This window comes from Schistocerca americana, chromosome 6, assembly GCF_021461395.2.
Source record: "Schistocerca americana isolate TAMUIC-IGC-003095 chromosome 6, iqSchAmer2.1, whole genome shotgun sequence".
Lineage (NCBI taxonomy): Eukaryota > Metazoa > Arthropoda > Insecta > Orthoptera > Acrididae > Schistocerca > Schistocerca americana.
This window is the reverse complement of record NC_060124.1, coordinates 210571019-210591732: the sequence shown is the minus strand read 5'-3', so window position 1 is coordinate 210591732 and position 20714 is coordinate 210571019. Positions and strand designations below refer to the sequence as shown.

The window sequence follows — 20714 nt, the reverse complement described above, 5'->3', positions numbered from 1 at the left end:
CCTGTTATTTATTTTATATGTGCCATGTAAGTACTGTCTCTGCCTTGTATAGTTACTAGTCAGTACTTACACTTTCTTATAGAAAATTTTTCCCCATAAATTTGTAATTATGTTACAGTATGTGCGGATGGACGTGTGTGTGTGCGAGTGTATACCTGTCCTTTTTTCCCCCTAAGGTAAGTCTTTCCGCTCCCGGGATTGGAATGACTCCTTACCCTCTCCCTTAAAACCCACATCCTTTCGTCTTTCCCTCTCCGTCCCTCTTTCCTGATGAGGCAACAGTTTGTTGCGAAAGCTTGAATTTCGTGTGTATGTTTGTGTGTCTATCGACCTGCCAGCACTTTCTTTCGGTAAGTCACATCATCTGTGTTTTTAGATATATTTTTTCCCACGTAGAATGTTTCCCTCTATTATAATTATGTTATAGACTACATTAAATGTCTAAATTCTGATGAAGGCACTCTTAGAAGTATTGAAACCTTTAGTCTTATTAGACTAAAAAACTGTGACCGAGGGCTCATTTGTTTAAATTTAAATTTATAAACAGTCACTGAACCAAGCAGCCATGTTTAAAACTTTGAAATGCAAAATACAACTGTTTATAATAGCAGATAAAACATGCTTGACACATTCCTAACAGACAGTCTCCACTCCTTCCAGTCTGACCATGTCAGCACAGACCAGATGTGGATCAGATTCAAAGAAATAGTATCGACTGCTGAGAGATTTATACCAAATAAATTAATAAGAGATAGTTCTGAGGCTCCATGACGTACTAAACAGATCAGAACATTGTAGCAGAAGCAACAAAATAAGCTTGCCAAATTTAAAAGAATGCAAAATCCCCATGATTGGCAAAGTTTACTGAAACTCTAAATTTAGTGCAATCTTTAATGTGAGATGCTTTTAATAGGTTCCACAACCAAATTGTCCTAAAATCTGTACCATTAATGCAGAGTTACTACACAATTTTCTGAAATTCCTTCACCAAAGAAGATGAAGTAAATATTTCAGAATTTGAATCAAGAATAACTGCCAACAAGAGTAACTTAAAAGCAGATATCCTCAGTGTGGCAAAGCAGTGTAAATCACTTAATAAAGGCAAGGCCTCCAGTCCAGATTGTATACCAGCTAGGTTCCTTTCAGAGTATGCAGATACAATAGCTCCATTTTTAGAAATCGTACACAACCACCCACTCGTCAAAAGATTAGAAGGCTGCATAGGTCATAACAATGCTCAAGAAAGAAGATAGGAGTAATCTGCAGAATTACATCCCATATCACTAATGTCGACTTGCAATAGAATTTTGGAACATGCACTACATTCAAACACTGTGAATTACCTTGAAGAAAATGCTTTATTGACAAATAGGCAACAGCGATTCAAAAAATATTCTTATGAAACACAACTAGCTCTTAAAAAAGGGAAAGTGGAAGTGAGTGAGATTATAGATTAATTCTACTGAGTTGTCTCGATGCATATGCTACTGGATGTTCTCCTCCATCTATCTCCTGGCTTAAAATGTAACCCAAGGTAAAATTACGGGCATCACTCTGTAACGTATTCAAGTCTATAACACAGAATGATATGTACACTCAATAGGTATCGATATCTGCCATTGGATATAAATACCTTTGTGTTAACAGATTCATAAAAAATTAGTTGCTTCATTGTTAAAAATTCATATTATACATAGTTCTGCAGATTGTGGACAGTTGGGAATGTGAGTCTCACGGGAAGCAAGCAAGGGATAAGTCCCTGCAGTCGCACTATTCATCTGTGTCCTCGGTGGCTCAGATGGATAGAGCGTCTGCCATGTAAGCAGGAGATCCCGGGTTTGAGTGACGGTTGAGGCATACATTTTCAGCTGTCCCCATCGAGGTATATCAACAACACCTGCTGGCAGCTGAGGGTTTCAATTAATTATCATTTATTCTAGAGAAGCTGCATGGTCGTCAATGGTATCTGTTCTTTCGAGAACAGTTACTGTCTTCATATAAAGTTTCAAACTCTTTAATTTTATATTATATCTCTGTTGTTCTGTCTTGGTGGCAATGTGATAATGAAATGGACAGTCTTGGCAGAAGAGCTATTGTAAATGGAGCTAATGTGTTTCTGACATACTGCTTAAGGCAAAAGAACATTTTGTTAATAGCTCAGTGTGTGCAAATATTGGCGAATACAGTTGTTGGAAAGTCCAGGAACTTTATTTCATTGAATAATCATAGGAAGCCACCTGAATAACACAATCCTTTCACAGTTAACATTTCTTCATATCAGAAATAGGTTACTAGACCAGTACCATATACCACAGAATACAACGAGGTAACCAATGAAATAACAAGAAAAGTACTATTTTGTAACTCTAGAGGGATTCAATGCAACTTACTTAAAATAAATGACCTATGTCTGTTTTCAAGACAGATCACTGAACTTTAAGCACTGAAGGCACAACAACATGATAGTATAAATTGCTTTTGGTAGGAAAAGCAACAACTGGACTAGTGCTCAATTATTATTTTAGTTTTTACCAATGCTGTTTCGCAATCCAAAAGCCATTGAAATTTTATTCCTTCCTCCACTAATCGCGTGAGGGGTTTTGTGATTTCAGCAAATTTTGAAATAAATTTTCTATAGAAATCAGCTAAGCCTAAATTTGACTGCAATTCCTTTTCTGTAATGGGTATCTGGAAGTTGCTCACGGTGTCAACAAGTCATGTATTGGAGCATACACCTTCCATGCCAATAATATGGTCTTCTAATACTTTCCCAGACTTTAGTTCATGCTGCATGTAAACAATCAAAGATTTCGCATAAACATACTATATGCTCCTGGCTATCCCTGGAGATCACAATGTAGTCGGCAGTCATCTAAGTTTTAATCTCCATAATACCCCACTAAATAAGCAAGGAAAGTTGTATGCTAGTACTGAGAATGTAGTTCTCAGTTCTGCCTCTAATTCATGGTACAAACTTTGTACTCCATGGCTGTAGAATAACAACATTGGCCTAGGTTATCTAAGGTCTTTTATATTGGGTATGGGGCAGGTTTCTGTGACCATCGACTGGTTCAAATAATGGTAGTTGCACAAAAAAACTATGTGCTTTATATCATCTGATGATTTCCTTAGCACAACCAGTGCTGCCCAGGGGCTATTACTCTTTTCTATGTGCCTGCCTATCACAAAGCTGTAAATTGAAAAACTCTTCCATTACAGGCTCCAAATGGTGCGGAACTCTTGTAAGGTTTCTTATAGATGAACGGGTCATTCCCAATGGGAATATGACTGAGTTAGTGGCATGGCAGGTACTAGTCCAGGAGGATAAAATACTTAGTGTATTCAACACTCACTCCATGTGTTCCTTATCACGCCCCCCCCCCCTCCCTAAATGTCACACTTTCCTTCTCAATGCAGTTAAATTGACAGACTGTTCTGGCATCGTATAGACTGACACGAAATCCTTATTTAATTCATCCTCGTACAGTAATTCTCAGCTGGTTATTTGCATATCATGTGATAGCTTTACTTCTTCGGAAATAAAGATATCTACACTGACATGCTCAACTCGGCTACTGTCAACTTCCTTTACGCAGGACAAATAATGATGTTTGATTGTGCTTTATCAAACACTCCATTCTCTGGAAAGCACTCACCCAAACACAAACAGCTAACCAACAGACAAAGAGCTAACTGACATATCAGCTTCTATATGTACCCCTAGTAATCTCTACCTGTCCGCCTCTCTAGTGTAGCGGTAGCATTTCCGCCTATCACACAGGCGACCCCGGTTCGATTCCCAACTGGGTGTTGTGTGTCTTTCATCATCGTTTTCATCATCACTGGCCCGCAAGTTGCCGAAGTGGTGTCAACTACAGAGGACTTGCAATATGGCGGCCAACAATCAACAATGCCATATCCCCCCCCCCCCCCCAAAAAATCCCCTACACACACACACACACACACACACACACACACACACACACACACACACACACACACACAAAGGAGAGAACATTCAACAATTTCTCACAGCTTATTATAGTCTGTATGTTTTCTGAGTCAGTTTCTTCTTGCCTTTCAATTTAGATTCAAAATAGAACACAAGAAGCTCTGCAAGAAAAAAAAGAGTGGTTCTTTTCCAAAGAAGTCAAACTGGTTTGGTTACAATTTTTACTACATAGAATGGAATCTAGGAGTAGGCAATATACAGCCTGTGACAAAGATAGACTCTTAATAAAGTAAGAATGTTTTATTTTATTTCACAATTTATACAGTACTACTACAATGAGAAATATTAATAAGGGCATATTCGGTAATTTATATTACCTAATCCACAAATTAATACCACATGTTGTAATAGATAATTTTGTACCACCATTGTTGTAGTTTATCTGATCCAAAGTGCTCTGCAAGATGTGCAGCAACTTCTCCTGACTTTTCTCCAATCGAGCACGTGTGGGATGCAATGGGACGAGAAGTGACTTGTGTGTCTCATCAGCCAACAACTCTTACAGAACTACATGGACAGGTCAAGTGAGCATGGCATAATGATCCCATTACAGTATTTGGATGCCAGAATCGTCACCTGTGGAGGCTACACCACATACTAATATGACCTGCAAATGTACTCATTTCATGTACTCCATATGCAATGTTGCAATAATACATCTTGAATTAATTGGAAACCTCTAAAAAGGTGCACAATTTTTTTCTCTCCAGCAGTGTGTACACTCTTATTTTGTAGCTCAGAGTATATACTGTGTTAGTAGATATTGTAAGTGTGCAGGGTGCATATTGTTATCTCTGATTTTACAACCACTTTTTTTGTTCCGCATTGTCTAAACAAAATGAAAAGAGAGAGGACTGTTTCCAGGCAATTCAATTGTAATTTCCACGCTGAATGTGTCACACCTTCCGCTACTGATTTATCAAGAACTGGCTACACTAAATTGATGAAGTGGTTTCATACCATCATTGAACTTTTCTCAATACATAATAAATCATTTCATGACATTTTACATAACTTTTGTGGTTCTGATTTGTCTGTTGGTTCACGGTCAAGCGAGTGAGAATCTGCAATCTTTGGACTTGTTTTCACTAATTTCATACATGAAATAAAAACTAAAAATATAAACACTTATATTTGTCACCAACCATTAGCTGTACAAGAGTATCACGCATGGCATCACACACAATGCTGATCTGACCACAAGCAGATACAAAAGATCTACTCTACTATTGAAAACATTGGTAATTAAAGCTTTTACATTTGACAACTTAATATAAAAGCAGACTTACTTTTTTTTTTTTTTAACGTGTGTCGGCGCTTGAAAGATTTCTTTGCATGAGAAAATATATCACTGTCTGCGTTTAAACTTAGGCAATTCACGCTTAAGTGTTCCCCTTTGCTACAGGACTTCAAATTGCATTATACTGTATTACACTGTTGTACTTTTTCCTGTTAGATGCAACTCCATACAAGTGGAGGAGAAGAGGTAGGAGAACTACACAGCCGTCTGGTCTATCATATGAAAATTCATTGTTGCAGCTATAAGTAATAAATATATTACATTTATCCCTACCCCCTACCCTCTGCACTGCTTGTACCCGCCTACAGCAACTGTAGGAGATTTTTCTCTGAAAATATTCTTAGTGAGATTGCTTTTTTCTCAAAAATCTGTACATTGTGTAGCAGTAATGCAAAGAGCTCCTAGTTTTTCTTTTTTTCTTTAACATAATATTATAGCCTATTCATTCCAATCATTCACTTATACATTTACTGTGTGTTTGGTATTTCTTGTTTTAATACACAAGCAATGGCTGTGCATTCAATAAATCCAATGACTATTATAATGTGTGCACTAAGGTGCTGATCAGTCCCCCGAATTAACATAAGGAAAATGGTTACAATCCTACTTACAACAGTAACAGACAGAAACAGAAAAAATGGGAATGTTGGCAAAATAACCAACAGCAACTGATAAACAATAATGACTGGAGAAATAAGCCAATGGTCATTATGAAGGTTATTGATGATAGTAATTGTCCAGTTGAACCAAACCTGGAAAACTGAAAATGGTCATATCTAGTTCTGAAATATCAGTCATACAATGAGACTGGGAGTTTGTTGAAATGATCAACTTCCTGACATGTAACGAGATGGATATCCATGAAGAACTTTGTTCTGATATAAGTCCTTGCAATGCAGGGAATTTCACAATCAGCAATAAACGCAGGATTACACAATTATCTTGGACACAGGATCTGGTGTGATCATCATCTTGTAACAGTTTTTCAGAAAAACCTGTGAAAGTGTAGAACCACCTACTTTTCCAATAAAGAGCAGTTGCATCCTTGGAGCCGTTGGGATCTATTCGAAAAATGTAAATATACGGACACACCTGGAAGCAACAACAAGAAATAGTGGGTAGGAGATTCCTCATTTCAGGACAAAGATTATCTTCCCAATTGCAGGTGAGTTGGCAGCGGACTATATAATTAGCCTTGATTTTCTAAGAGAAAGGGGCACCAAAATTGACTTTTCCTTGGGAAAGTGCTATATGACAATGGTGTCCAGATTTTGGTGGATCTGGTAAAGAAAGAAGGTGTTCATGGTAAATATTGCCAGGGAATTAAAATAAACTTGACTGTTTCTGACAACAGAGCAATCATAAAACACCTACCTCAGTCTGTTACACTCTCCAAAAACCAATGAACAGATAAAGTTGAAGATAGAACAGTCATGTAATTCAACACGACCCCAACAACGGAATCATAGGACCTATTGCTCAGTTATGCTGATGTCCTTGAACTGAAGTCTGGAGTAATCTGAGGGAGTGTGAGCAAACTTCATGTAGCATCACACAAAGCTTTCTGCCATAAATCTTACCCCATTTTGTAGTCAGAGAGACCAGCAGTGAATAAGGAGATAAAGAGAACACTTGAGTGGGACATTACTGAATCATCAAACAATCCATACTGCAGGCCACTGTTAGCAGTGCCTAAACCTGGAGGAAATGTGAGACTTGTGTTGTTGGATGCCAGAGTAATTAACCTGATCATAGTTCAGGTCATAACTCATTCCAAAACAACTGATGAATTAATACAAAGGCTCCACAGTGTACAATACTTTGCCAAATGTGGCTCATGCACAATGATAACAATGTGTTCCAATGTGACCTGTAAGGATAGAAATCATAACTTAATTGAAAATATCAAACAATGGAAAATACAGGATGGAATAAAAACAATATTATGAAAAGGATAGATTACTACTCGCCACAGAGGAAATTGAATCACAGACAGGCACAAGAAAAAGACTACTATGCATGTGATCTTTTAGCCAAAAGAGCTCCTCCTAATTTAGAAAACACACACAAGCACAACTCACACACGACTACTGTGTCTCTGGCCAGTGAGCAACTATGCCTGGAGGGTGAAGCAATTTGTGGGTGGTGGGATTAAGGAGGAGGCTGGGTAAGGAGGGAGACAGATAGCATGACAGGGGGGGGGGGGGGGGGGGGGGGTACAGGGCTGCTTATGGGAGCATGCACGGACATGGTGGGAGCACAGTAGGGCTGCTAGGTGCAGTCATGAGGTTTGAAAGGGAAGAAGGAAAAGGGAAGAAAGAGAGTGGAAAAGGAGGGAAGTGGAGGAGGGGAAAAAGACTAGTGGATGCATTCATGGAATAGCAGACTGCGTAGTGCTGGAGTGGGGGCAGGGAAGGGGATAGACAGGTGAAGGACAGCAACTAACAAAGGTTTAGGCCAGGGGAGTTACAGGAATGTAGGATATATTACAGAAGGATTCCCAACTGCGCATTTCAATAAAGTTGGTGTTGGTAGGAGGAATCCAGACAGTGCAGGCTGTGAAACAGTCATTAAAGTAAAGAATGTTGTGTTCGATAGTGTGCTCAGCAGCTGGGTGGTCCTGCTGTATCTTGGCCACAGTTTGTTGGTGGCAATTTATGCGGTCAAACAGTTTGTTGTTTTTCATGCTCATCTAGAATGCAGCATAGTGGTTGCAGCTTAGCTTGTAGATCACATGACTTGTTTCACAGGTAACGCTGTTTTTTGATGAGATATGTGACACTTGTGACTGTAGTGGTGTAGGTGGTCATGGGAGGATGTATGGGATAAGTCTTGCATGTAGGTCTATTGCAGGAATGTGAGCCTGAGGCAGGGGTTTGGGAGCATGGGTGGAGTAGGGATGGACAAGGATAATGTGTACGTTCAGTGGGTGGGGCAATACTAGTGTTGGAGGGGTGGGAAGGATAGTGGGTATCATGTTCCTTATTTCAGGGCAAGAGAAAGAGTTGAAATCCTGGTGAAGAATAGGATTCAGATGCCCCAGTCCTGTGTGGTACAGAGTCACGAGGGGAGTGCTCCTTTGTGGCCGAATGGTGGGAAAATGGCAAGTGGAAGGGGGGATTGAGGGGAAGGGGGGGGGGGGGGGGACAGGAGAGATGAGGCACAGGAGATCAGTTTCTGTCTGAGGTTGGTAGGATAATTTCAGTGAGATCCTTGGTGTATTTGGAGATGGACTGCTTGTCACTACAAATGCACTGGCCACAGGTGGCATACTTCCTGGTGTGGAATGAGTGGCAGCTATTGAAGTGGAGGTATTGCTGGGGACTTTTGATATGGATGATGTAGCCATCTTTGAGGTGATCAACATTGAGGAACGAGAAAGGTGGCTTTTTGGGTTGAGGTGGACCAGCTGAAGTGAATAGGGGAGAACGTGTTGAGGTTCTGGAGGAATGTGGAGTCATGTTCTCACCCCGATTCCAGGTCATGAAGATATCAACAAATCTAACCCAGATGATGGGCTTGGGATTCTGGATGGTTAGGGATGATTCCTCTAGAAGGCCCATGAATAGGATGATATAGGATGGTGGCACATGGCAGCCCATTACTGCACCAAGGACTTGTTTGTAGGTGATGCCTTCAAAGGCGAAGTAATTGTCGGTGAGGATGTAGCTGGTCATGGTGGTTAGGAAGGACACTGTATTTCTGGAGTAAGTCGAGCACTGAGGTAGTTAGTGTTCAATAGCAGCAAGGCCTTGTGCATTAGGGATGTAAGTGTAGATTGTGGTGGCATCAATACTGACGAGCAGGGTGCCATGTAGTAACATCCTATGTCTATGGATTCATTGCAGGGAGTACAGAAGTACAGATAGACAGTCATGAGAACACTTTGAACATGTTTACTGAAAACTGTCTTGAGCAGCTAGCTCAGCAGCCCACACACAATGGAAATATCTTAGACCCTATGGCTACAAACAAGCCAGATCATATCAACAATGCAAGTACAGAAACAGGGATTAGCGATCATGATGTCAGTATAGCAACTATGATTACGGAAGTTAATAAATGAGTCAAGAAGGCTAGGAGAGAGTTTCTGTTAGGGAGAGCAGATGAGCAGTCGTTAGCATCCCAATTAGACAGTGAACTGAAATCACTTAGTTCCAGTAAGATGGAAGTAGAGGAATTATGCACCTAGTAAGTGGACAGAGGATGGAAAAGATCCACCATGGTTTAAAAACGAAATTTGCAAGATGATGAGGAAGCAGAGGCTGTCGCACTCTCAGATCAAAAGAGAATGCATAAACAACGACAAGCAAAGGTTAGCAGAGATTCGTGCGTCTGTGAGAAGATCTATACATAAAGCGTACAACTACTACCACCACCATACCTTAGGAAAATATCTGCCAGGAACCTGAGAAAATTCTGATATTATGTAAAATCACTAAGGGGGTCTATGGCTTCCATTCAGTCCCCTGTTGATCGGTCTAGTGTGCCAACTCACAACAGCAAAACAAAAGCCAAAGTTTTAAATTACATGTTCAAGAAATCATTCACACATGAGTATCATGCAAACATACTCTCACTTGACCATCAGATGGACTCCCCCATAGAAGACATAGTAATAAGCATCCCTGATGTAGAGAAACAACTGAAAGATTTGAAAGCAAATAAATCTCCAGATCTGGGTGGAATCCTAATTCAGTTTTACAAAGAGTACTCTACAGCATTGGCCCCTTGCCTAGCCTGCATTTATTGTGAATCTCTCACCCAACGCAGAATTTCAAGTGACTGGAAAAAGCGCAGGTGACTCCAGTATATAAGAAGGGTAAAAGAATGAACCCAAAAAATTACAGACCAATATTCCTAACTTCAGTTTGCTGCAGAATCCTTGAACATATTCTCAGTTAGAATATATTAAACTTTCCTGATACTGAAAAGCTTACATGCACAAATCAGTCTGGTTTTAGAAAGCATTGCTCATGCAAAAAACAGCTTGTCCTTTTCTCATATAATAAACTGCAAACTATGGATGAAGGGCAACAGGCAGAGTTCATATTTCTAGATTTCCAGAATGCATTTAAAACAGTGCCCCACTGCAGGCTGGTAGCAAACATAAGAGCATAAGTTCATTCACAGATGTCCGAGTGGCTCACGGACTTCTTAAGTAATAGAACCCAGTATGTTGCCCTCGACAGCATCAGTAGTGCCCCAGGGAAGTGTGACAGGACTGCTGCTGTTCTCTCTATACATAAATGATTTGGTGGACAGGGTGGGCAGCAATCTGTGGTTCTATGGTGTACGGTAAGGTGTCGAATTTGAGTGACTGTAGGAAGACACAAGACAACTTAGACAATATTTCTAGTTGGTGTGATGAAAGGCAGCAAACTCTTAATGTGGAAAAATCTAAGTAGGGAGAACATACCTGTAATGTTCAGATATAGTATCAGTAGTGTTCTGCTTGATACAGCAAGTCATTTATATATCTGGGTGTAATGCTGCAAAACTGTATGTAACGGACAAGCATGTGAGAACTGTGGTAGGGAAGGCAAATTTTCGATTTTGGTTTATTGGGAGAATTTTGAAAAAGAGTGGCTCACATGTAAAGGAGACCACATATATAATGCTGGTGCAACCTATTTTTGAGTACTGCTCAAATGTTTGAGGTATGTACCAGGTCAGATTGATGGAAGACATAGAAGCAATTCAGAGGCAGGCTGCTAGATTTGTTACCGGTAGGTTCAAACAACACCTAAGTGTTACGGAGATGCTTAGGGAACTCAAATGTGAACCCCTGGCAGGAAGGCAACATTCTTTTCGAGAAACAGTACTGAGAAAATTTAGAGAACCGGCATTTGAGGCTGACCTTCAAACGATTCTACTGCTGTGATTTCGTAGACTTTCCAGCGTAATAACTTCTGATATTCTTCATGGGTTCGCAGCCAGATCATGTCGTCGTCCAGACACAATATTTCGGCAGACCAGCTGGCCCGCCATCTTCAGGTGAGTTAATGCTAGTGCGCTGCCTCGCCAGAACTGAATTCCAGCCACAACAACGGAAACCTTTATACACCATGAACAGAGCACCGCACGAGCGATGACCAAACTGAAGAGCACGGCATATTTGTTGTTCCGTATATCCATTCTGTTTAAAAACAATCTTCAAATGATCAAGTTCTTTTTTCAAATGTTCATAGTCAGAAATGGCATAAGCTCTTTTGACCAGAGTCCGCACTACTCCACTACTTTGGTGTGGTGGATGACAGCTGATCGCACAAAGATAGCAGTCAGTATGAGTGGGTTTCCAATACACACTGTGTCCAGAAGGCCCATCATCCTTTCTTTGCACTAAAACATCAAGAAATGGAAGTTTACCATCACTTTCAATTTCCATAGTAAATTTAATACTTGGATGTAGACAATTAAAATGATCTAAGAAGCGATTAAAAGCATCAGTTCCATGTGGCCAAACCATAAAAATGTCATCAGCGTATCTCAAAAAACACTTTGGTTTAAGAAACAAAGTTTTGACTGCCATGTCCTCAAAGTCTTCCATAAAAAGGTTGGCGACTATGGGGGAGAGTGGACTCCCCATAGCCACCCCCCGTCACTTTGCTCAAAATGTACATCATTAAAAAGAAAATACGTTGAACTCAACACATGACGACATAACTTGGCAGTTTCTTCATCTAATTTCTCACTGATAAGTAACAGGGTCTCTTCAAGAGGAACCTGAGTAAAGAGAGAAATAACATCAAAGACTTTGCGGACATGGCACTCAAAATTTTTATGGTTTGGCCACATGGAACTGATGCTTTTAATCGCTTCTTAGATCATTTTAATTGTCTACATCCAAGTATTAAATTTACTATGGAAATTGAAAGTGATGGTAAACTTCCATTTCTTGATGTTTTAGTGCAAAGAAAGGATGATGGGCCTTTTGGACATAGTGTGTATCGGAAACCCACTCATACTGACTGCTATCTTCATGCAACCAGCTGTTATCCACCACACCAAAGTAGTGGAGTAGTGCGGACTCTGGTCAAAAGAGCTTATGCCATTTCTGACTATGAACATTTGAAAAAAGAACTTGATTATTTGAAGATTGTTTTTAAACGGAATGGACATACAGAACAACAAATATGCCGTGCTCTTCAGTTTGGTCCGTCACGCGAGCCCATAGAGGATACTTTTGAACCTGTTGCTTATTTACCCTTTGTACGAAGTATATCATCCAAAATTTTAAGAAAATATAATATTAAAAGTGTTTTTATGCCGGTGGCCAAGACTAGAGCCCTTCTTGGCTGAGTTAAAGATAATTTGGCCTTGAGGAGGCCCAGGGTTTATGAAATTCCGTGTCACTGTGGAAAGAAGTATATTGGCCAAACTATTCGAGCTATTCAGGATCGGTGCGTGGAACATCATCGGCACACTCATTTGTTCCAGCCTGAGAAGTCGGCAGTGGCGGAACATTGCCATAACGAAGGACACAGGATGATGTATGACAAGACAACTGATCTCTCCTGCTTCTCGCTATTGGGAAATTAGATTATCCAGTAATATTATTAACAGGGATAAAGGTTTTCCACTAAGTAAGATATGGAATCTGATTTTGTATGACATTAAACAACGGTCTTCTTTTCGATCACTGGATTCTTCCAACTAGTGATGTTGCGATTTATCGTTTCTGCCGTCTTCTCCCACCGGCGTGGTGCGTGTCTACTTGCCGCCAGGAGGCGCTGCCCATCATCTCACGTACATGCGGTGCTCTGTTCATGGTGTATAAAGGTTTCCGTCGTTGTGGATGGAATTCAGTTCCGGCGAGGCAGGGCACTAGCATTAACTCACCTGAAGATGGCGGCCAGCTGGTCCGCCGAAATATTGTGTCTGGACGACGACATGATCCAGCTGCAAACCCGTGTAGAATATCAGATTCTACTGCTACCAACATACATTGTGCATCAGGACCACAAAGGTAAGATACGAGAAATTAGGGCTCATTTGGAGGCATATAATTGTTTTTATCTTGCTCTGTCTGTGAGTGGAACGGGAAAGGAAATGACTAATAGTGGTACTACAGGGTACCCAGGCTTGGATCTAGAGCGGGGAGGGGGGGGGGGGGGGGGGGGCAGATGGGGGTGTTAAAGGGGGGGGGTGCATGGTATCTGCCTCAACTGGTTATTTCAGGGGGCACCAAATTCATATTCTTGAAGAAAAAATCCTGGTTTCACAAAACGCTTAGCATCCAGCACAAGTTGGTCTATCAATTATTCATATTATGAATATAATAGAGGGAAACATTCCACGTGGGAAAAATATATCTAAAAACAAAGATGATGTAACTTACCAAACAGAAGCGTTGGTATGTTGATAGACACACAAATAAACACAAACACACACACAAAATTCAAGCTTTCGCAACCCACGGTTGCTTCATCAGGACAGAGGGAAGGAGAGGGAAAGAGGGGGAAAGACGAAAGGATGTGGGTTTTAAGGGAGAGGGTAAGGAGTCATTCCAATCCCGGGAGCGGAAAGACTTAACTTAGAGTAAAAGGACATGTATACACTTGCACACACACACATATCCATCCGCACATATACAGACACAAGCAGACATTTGAAAAGGCAAAGAGTTTGGGCAGAGATGTCAGTCGAGGCGGAAGTACAGAAGCAAAAATGTTGTTGAATGACAGGTGAGGTACAAGTGGCGGCAACTTGAAATTAGCGGAGGTTGAGGCCTGGTGGGTAACGGGAAGAGAGGATATACTGAAGGGCAAATTCCCATCTCCTGAGTTCTGATAGGTTGGTGTTAGTGGGAAGTATCCAGATAACCCGGACGGTGTAAGTCTTTCCGCTCCCGAAATTGGAATGACTCCTTACCCTCTCCCTTAAAACCCACATCCTTTCGTCTTTCCCTCTCCTTCCCTCTTTCCTGATGAAGCAAACGTGGGTTGCGAAAGCTTGAATTTTGTGTGTTTGTGTTTATTTGTGTGTCCATCAACATACCAACACTTTCGTTTGGTAAGTTACATCATCTTTGTTTTTAGATAAATTATTCATATTAATTTGATATACATCCCTGTTGGTTTTTGAACATTTTTGAACACATTCTATGTTGATTTCTGAATCAATCAGAAGTTGATTTTTGAATGCAAGCATAATGTGCATGATATGTCAGCCCCAGGGGTAATCCCCATCAGATCTAGAAATATAAAACTTTCCTGCAGATAAAAGGGGATGTGGCTACACAAGCTGCGCTGAATAAACCTGAACGAGTGAATGTCAAATCACTGTTTGCTTATGTGGTTGACTGGGTGTGCAAATGATCAGTGTTGTTATAATTATTAGAGAAATCCAGAGTCAGACTACAGAGTGGAAATAAACGACTAACATGAATAATAGGTAAGAAAGATTACATGTTATCTTGTTGGTATATCCAACAAAATGAAATTTTGACAAACATTTGTCAGATCGCTACACTACTAAGGGCTAGTTGTACAAATATGATCCCCAGTTAGCAGCTGCTTAATTCTATTCTCAGAATACTGTGGAAAACACTTTGTATGAACATGTAATAACGCCTAACCAGAGAATAAATGTGGGATAACTAAACCGGTGATTGGTTGGTTGGTTGATTGTGGGGGAGGGGACCAAACAGTGAGTTCAGTCACATCGGATTAAGGAAGGATGTGGAAGGAAGTTGGCCATGCCCTTTCAAAGGAACCATCCCAGAATTTGCTGAAGCAATTTAGGTAAATCAGAGAAAACCTAAATCAAGATGGCCATACGCAGGTTTGAACTGTTGTCCTCCTGAATGAGAGCCCAGTGTGCTAACAACTGCACCATCTCGCTCAGTAAACTAATGATTCTGGCAATGTTAGTAAAGTTAAATGGAGAATAATAGCAGGAATAGTTACAGAATTCATGATGATAAAATTGTTTCTTAGGACAAGGAAGAAAGAGAAGAAGATGACGAAGAATATGACGATTCCATACTTATAAGAAAAATTTCTTACTACTACTTTTCTGTCTCATGCTTCAGAAGCTGGAGTGTATGAATGAAATGTGAAGCTATTTCGTAACATAAAAGCTGTTGCTTGTAGTAGGCTTAATAGGCATTTGACATTGGTACTTCACGAATTATATTCTGTCATGTTATTTATGTAAATGAGGTACATAAAAATGACCACTTGTGCCAAAACAGTCTCACTTATTTGGCATGTGTTACAATTGCTGCAAAATTAGAAAGGCTTATTTCATTTTATCTAACAGACAGTGACAAAATAGACATAATCAAATCGAAAAACCACACCAGTCTTGGGTATTATTCATATTAACTGCTTTCATTACCTCCTCATTAGTTATGTGATCTACCCACCTAATCTTCAGCATTCTTCTGTAGCACCACATTTCGAAAGCCTCTATTCTCTTCTTGTCCAAACTATTTATCGTTCATGTTTCACTTCCATACAAGGCTACACTCCATACAAATACTTTCAGAAACGACTTCCTGACATTTAAATCTATACTCGATGTTAACAAATTTCTCTTCTTCAGAAACGCTTTCCTTGCCATTGCCAGTCTAAATTTTATATCCTCTCTACTTCGACCATCATCAGTTATTTTGCTCCCCAAATAGCAAAACTCCTCTTAAGTGTCTCATTTCCTAATCTACTTCTCTCAGCATCACCCGACTTAATTCGACTCCATTCCATTATCCTCGTTTTGCTTTTGTTGATGTTCATCTTATACCCTCCTTTCAAGACACTGTCCATTCCGTTGAACTGCTCTTCCAAGTCCCTTGCTGTCTCTGATAGAATTACAATGTCATCAGCAAACCTCAAAGTTTTTATTCCTTCTCCATGGATTTTAATACCTACTCCGAACTTTTCTATTGTTATACAGATTGAATAACATCGGGGATTGGCTACAACCCTGCCTCACTCCCTTCCCAACCACTGCTTCCCATTCATACTGTGGTGTCACCGCCAGACACCACACTTGCTAGGTGGTAGCCTTTAAATCGGCCGCGGTCCGGTAGTATACGTCGGACCCGCGTGTCGCCACTGTCAGTGATTGCAGACCGAGCGCCACCACACGGCAGGTCTAGAGAGACGTCCTGGCACTCGCCCCAGTTGTACAGCCGACGTTACTAGCAATGGTTCACTGACAAATACGCTCTCATTTGCCGAGACGATAGTTAGCATAGCCTTCAGCTACGTCATTTGCTACGACCTAGCAAGATGCCATAGCATTTGATATTTATCTTGAAGCCTGCACAGTCAAGAGAGATGTTCTACAATTATGGATTAAAGTTAAGTATTCCAAGAACTACGTTCTTTTCTTTATAGGATAATTACTTTACCTTGTTCCAGACCTCACGCCAATCTGCGTGAGCTTAACGCGTGCCTTTCGGCTACCTCCGAGTGGCTTGGCTGTCTTGCCACGCCACTACACATACCCCTCGACTCTTATAGCTGCCATCTGCTTTCTGTACAAATTGTAAAAGCCTTTCGCTCCCTGTATTTTACCCCTGCCACCTTCAGAATTTGAACGAGAGTATTCCAATCAACATTGTCAAAAGCTTTCTCTAAGTCTACAAAAGCTAGAAACGTAGGTCTGCCTTTCCTTAATCTTTCTTCCAAGATAAGTCGTAGGGTCAGTATTGCCTCCTGTGTTCCAACATTTCTACGGAATCCAAACTGATTTTCCCCGAGGTCGGCTTCTACCAGTTTTTCCATTCATCTGTAAAGAATTCGCGTTAGTATTTTGCAGCTGTGACTGATTAAACTGATAGTTCGGTAATTTTCACATCTGTCAACACCTGCTTTCTTTGGGATTGGAATTATTATATTCTTCTTGAAGTCTGAGGGTATTTCGCCTGCCTCATACATCTTGCTCATCAGACGGTAGAGTTTTGTCAGGACTGGCTCTCCCAAGGCTGTCAGTAGTTCTAATGGAATGATGTCTACTCCGAGGGCCTTGTTTCGACTCAGATCTTCCAGTGCTCTGTCAAACTCTTCACGCAGTATCGTATCTCCCATTTCATCTTCATCTACATCCTCTTCCATTTCCATAATATTGTCCTCAAGTACATCGCCCTTGTATAGACCCTCTATATACTCATTCCACCTTTCTGCTTTCCTTTCTTTGCTTAGAACTGAGTTTCCATCTGAGCTCTTGATATTCATACAAGTGGTTCTCTTTTCTCCAAAGGTCTCTTTAATTTTCCTGTAGGCAGTATCTATCTTACCCCTAGTGAGATAACCCTCTACATCCTTACATTTGTCCTCTAGCCATCCCTGCTTATCCATTTTGCACTTCCTGTCAATCTCATTTTTGAGACATTTGTATTCCTTTTTGCCTGCTTCATTTACTGCATTTTTATATTTTCTCCTTTCATCAATTAAATTCAATATTTCTTCTGTTACCCAAGGGTTTCTACTAGCCCTCGTCTTTTTTACCTATTTGATCCTCTGCTGCCCTCACTATTTCATCCCTCACAGCTACCCATTCTTCTTCTACTGTATTTCTTTCCCCCATTCCTGTGAATTGTTCCCTTATGGCATGCCTGAAACTCTGTACAACCTCTAGTTGAGTCAGTTTATCCAGGTCCCATCTCCTTAAATTTCCACCTTTTTGTTGCAGTACCTGATGGATAGTGGTGACATGACGGAATACTGAGAGTTGTGTAACATAATAAATACAAACCACTACCTCCATATTTTAAATGATTAATGGAAAATCTCATATAAAGATGTGAAACAAATACTAACAAAGAGATAGAGGGGCTGACCAGTACTTACCTCAGCTCAGTACAGCCAACAGATACACAAAACAGAACATAAAACACCTACCAGTACCATCCATTTTCGTCGATTTCGTGTTGCTGGCGATCTTTTTTTGTGCCATTGGCTATCTTTCTCTGCCACAGGCAAATTTTTTTGGTACATTTCTGCGCCACCTGCGATCTTTTCTGCGTCACCCGCGATCTTTTTTGCGACACTCGCGATCTTTTTTCTGAGCAACATGTGTTCGTTTCCCCTGATCTGGACATACTTGCTTGGTCTGGTCAACCTTTATCCGTATTTTTCCCTTTCTTCCCGTATAATGTCTTTCTTATTTAGTGGTCTTCCTTTGGCACTGAACATCACCAACACATTTTCTTTCTCGTCCTTCCCTCTTTGTTTTATTCCTTCTTATTATTACTATTTTAACTTTATTTATTTAATTTCCCTACCCACCTGCTACCCACTATGTACCCTAATCCTATACCACATTATTTACATTCATTCCGGAAACATGCATTAACCGTAGCCAAACTGCAATCCCACATACTTTTCCTCCGGTCCTGCTTAACCTTTGGAATTACCCCTAAAGTGCTTACTTTAAAAGTTCCCATCCCTGGGTGCAATCCCTCCTTCCACCAGTCTCTCCTGGACTTCCAGAACCTTCAATCCTTAGCCCTTACCCAACTTCTCCTGAATCTCTACACTACTTCGTGTAACCACCACTCCCAACAGCTCCTATCTCTCTTCAAAGTCCTCCACCTCTCAAACTCCTGCTTGAAGAACACACTCAGGAACATCATCCTAGAAGCCAACTGTAAACTTGAGTTACATGCCACACACTACCTGGAAAAACTATCCACAGTGCTAGTGCAACACCTAAGAAGTGGGGTCCCTCTCCCTATCCCTCACAAACACCAACCACAACACCACCTTCAACACCCCCCCCCCCCCCTCTCATAGCCAACAAACCTAGCCTAGCCACCCTACTGAATCTCCCAATCCCAGCACATACCCCACACAGACCAAATCTCAACCATAACCACAGTCAAATGCCACATATCACCAGTCCCAATTCAGTTCTAAACCTCTCATCCAGATCCCTCTCTCCTCCAGAGACATCTGTTCTATCAAAAGGTTTAACCATTAGCCCCACACCTAAATTCAACCACACTGCCCTGGTTAAAGATCTCCTCTCATTCACCCGGAACCTCAACTGGAAATATCACTTCACCACCCAAACACAGCCCCCCCAATACTAGACCCTGTGTTGAACCCTGTGTAGAACAGTTCTGACCTCCTCCTCAAAGGGATCCTCCTCCCCTCCCCCAAAACCATTCCTTGCAGACATTTCAGGAATTTCTCACATCCAGTGTTGCCTCCCAGTCCTTCTTGAAGAACATACCGACAACCCCCAACATCACCCCAGCTGAATCCCGTGCCATTAAGGAGCTGAAAACAGACCGCTCTATTGTCATCCTCCTGGCGGATAAAGGCTCCACAACAGTGGTACTTGACCGTGTGGAGTATGTGGCAGAAGGACTGTGTCAACTCTCCGACACCTCAACCTACAAAACTTTTACCCAGGATCCCATTCCCTCCATCCAGACTGAGCTGCAGAAAATACTAAAAATCCAAGGTCCCTCACAAGGCCTCACAATGGCTTCCATAGACATACTCACTCCACTTGAGCCACATACCCCTACCTTCTACCTATCACCCAAAATCCACAAAGAGAACCATCCTGGCCGTCCCACTGTGGCAGGCTTCAAAGCCCCAACAGAACGTATCTCAGCTCTGGTAGACCAACACCTCCAACCTATCACCCGCAGACTCCCATCCTACATGAAAGACACAAACCACTTCCTAGAACGCCTCAAATCCATTCCCACTCCCCTCCCACCTGAAACCTTTCTTGTCACCATAGATGCTACATCCCACATACCCATGGTCTCTCTGTCCTTGAACACTACCTCTCCCAACGCCCACCTGAAGATCTTCCAAAAACCTCGTTCCTTATCACACTTACCAACTTCATCCTCACCCATAATTACTTCACTTTTGAAGGCCAGACCTACAAGCAAATCAGGGGAACAGCCATGGGAACCAGGAAAGCTCCATCCTATGCCAACCTCTTCATGGGCCGCATCGAAGAGGCTTTCCTGAAGACCCAACAGCTGCTTCCCCTTGCCTTGCATAGGTTTATAGATGACATCTTTGTGGTCTGGACTCATGGTGAAGAAACACTCCAGGATTATAGATGACTTCTTTGTGGTCTGGACTCATGGTGAAGAAACACTCCTTAATTTCCTCCATAACCTCAACTCCTTTTCGAATCTGAATTTCACCTGGTCCTTCTCCAAAACCCAAGCCACCTTCCTGGATGTTGACCTTCATCTTGTTGAAGCTCACATCCACACCTCTGTCCGCATCAAACCCACAAACAAACAACAGTACCTTCACTTTGATAGCTGCCATCCATTCTACATCAAACACTCCCTTCCCTACAGCCTAGGTATTCGTGGCAAACGTATCTGCTCCAGTGACGAATATATCCTATGTATACTATATACTATACCAATAACCTGACCAGTGCTTTCCTCTCCCACAACTATCCTGT

The 20714-nt window shown here is 41.3% G+C and overlaps 1 protein-coding gene across 1 annotated transcript in view; it reads right to left on the bottom strand.

The window, feature by feature from the left end:
• LOC124619318 (LYR motif-containing protein 4) overlaps positions 1-20714 on the bottom strand; it is a 48603-nt gene that overhangs the window by 1456 nt on the left and 26433 nt on the right. The window lies entirely within an intron of this gene.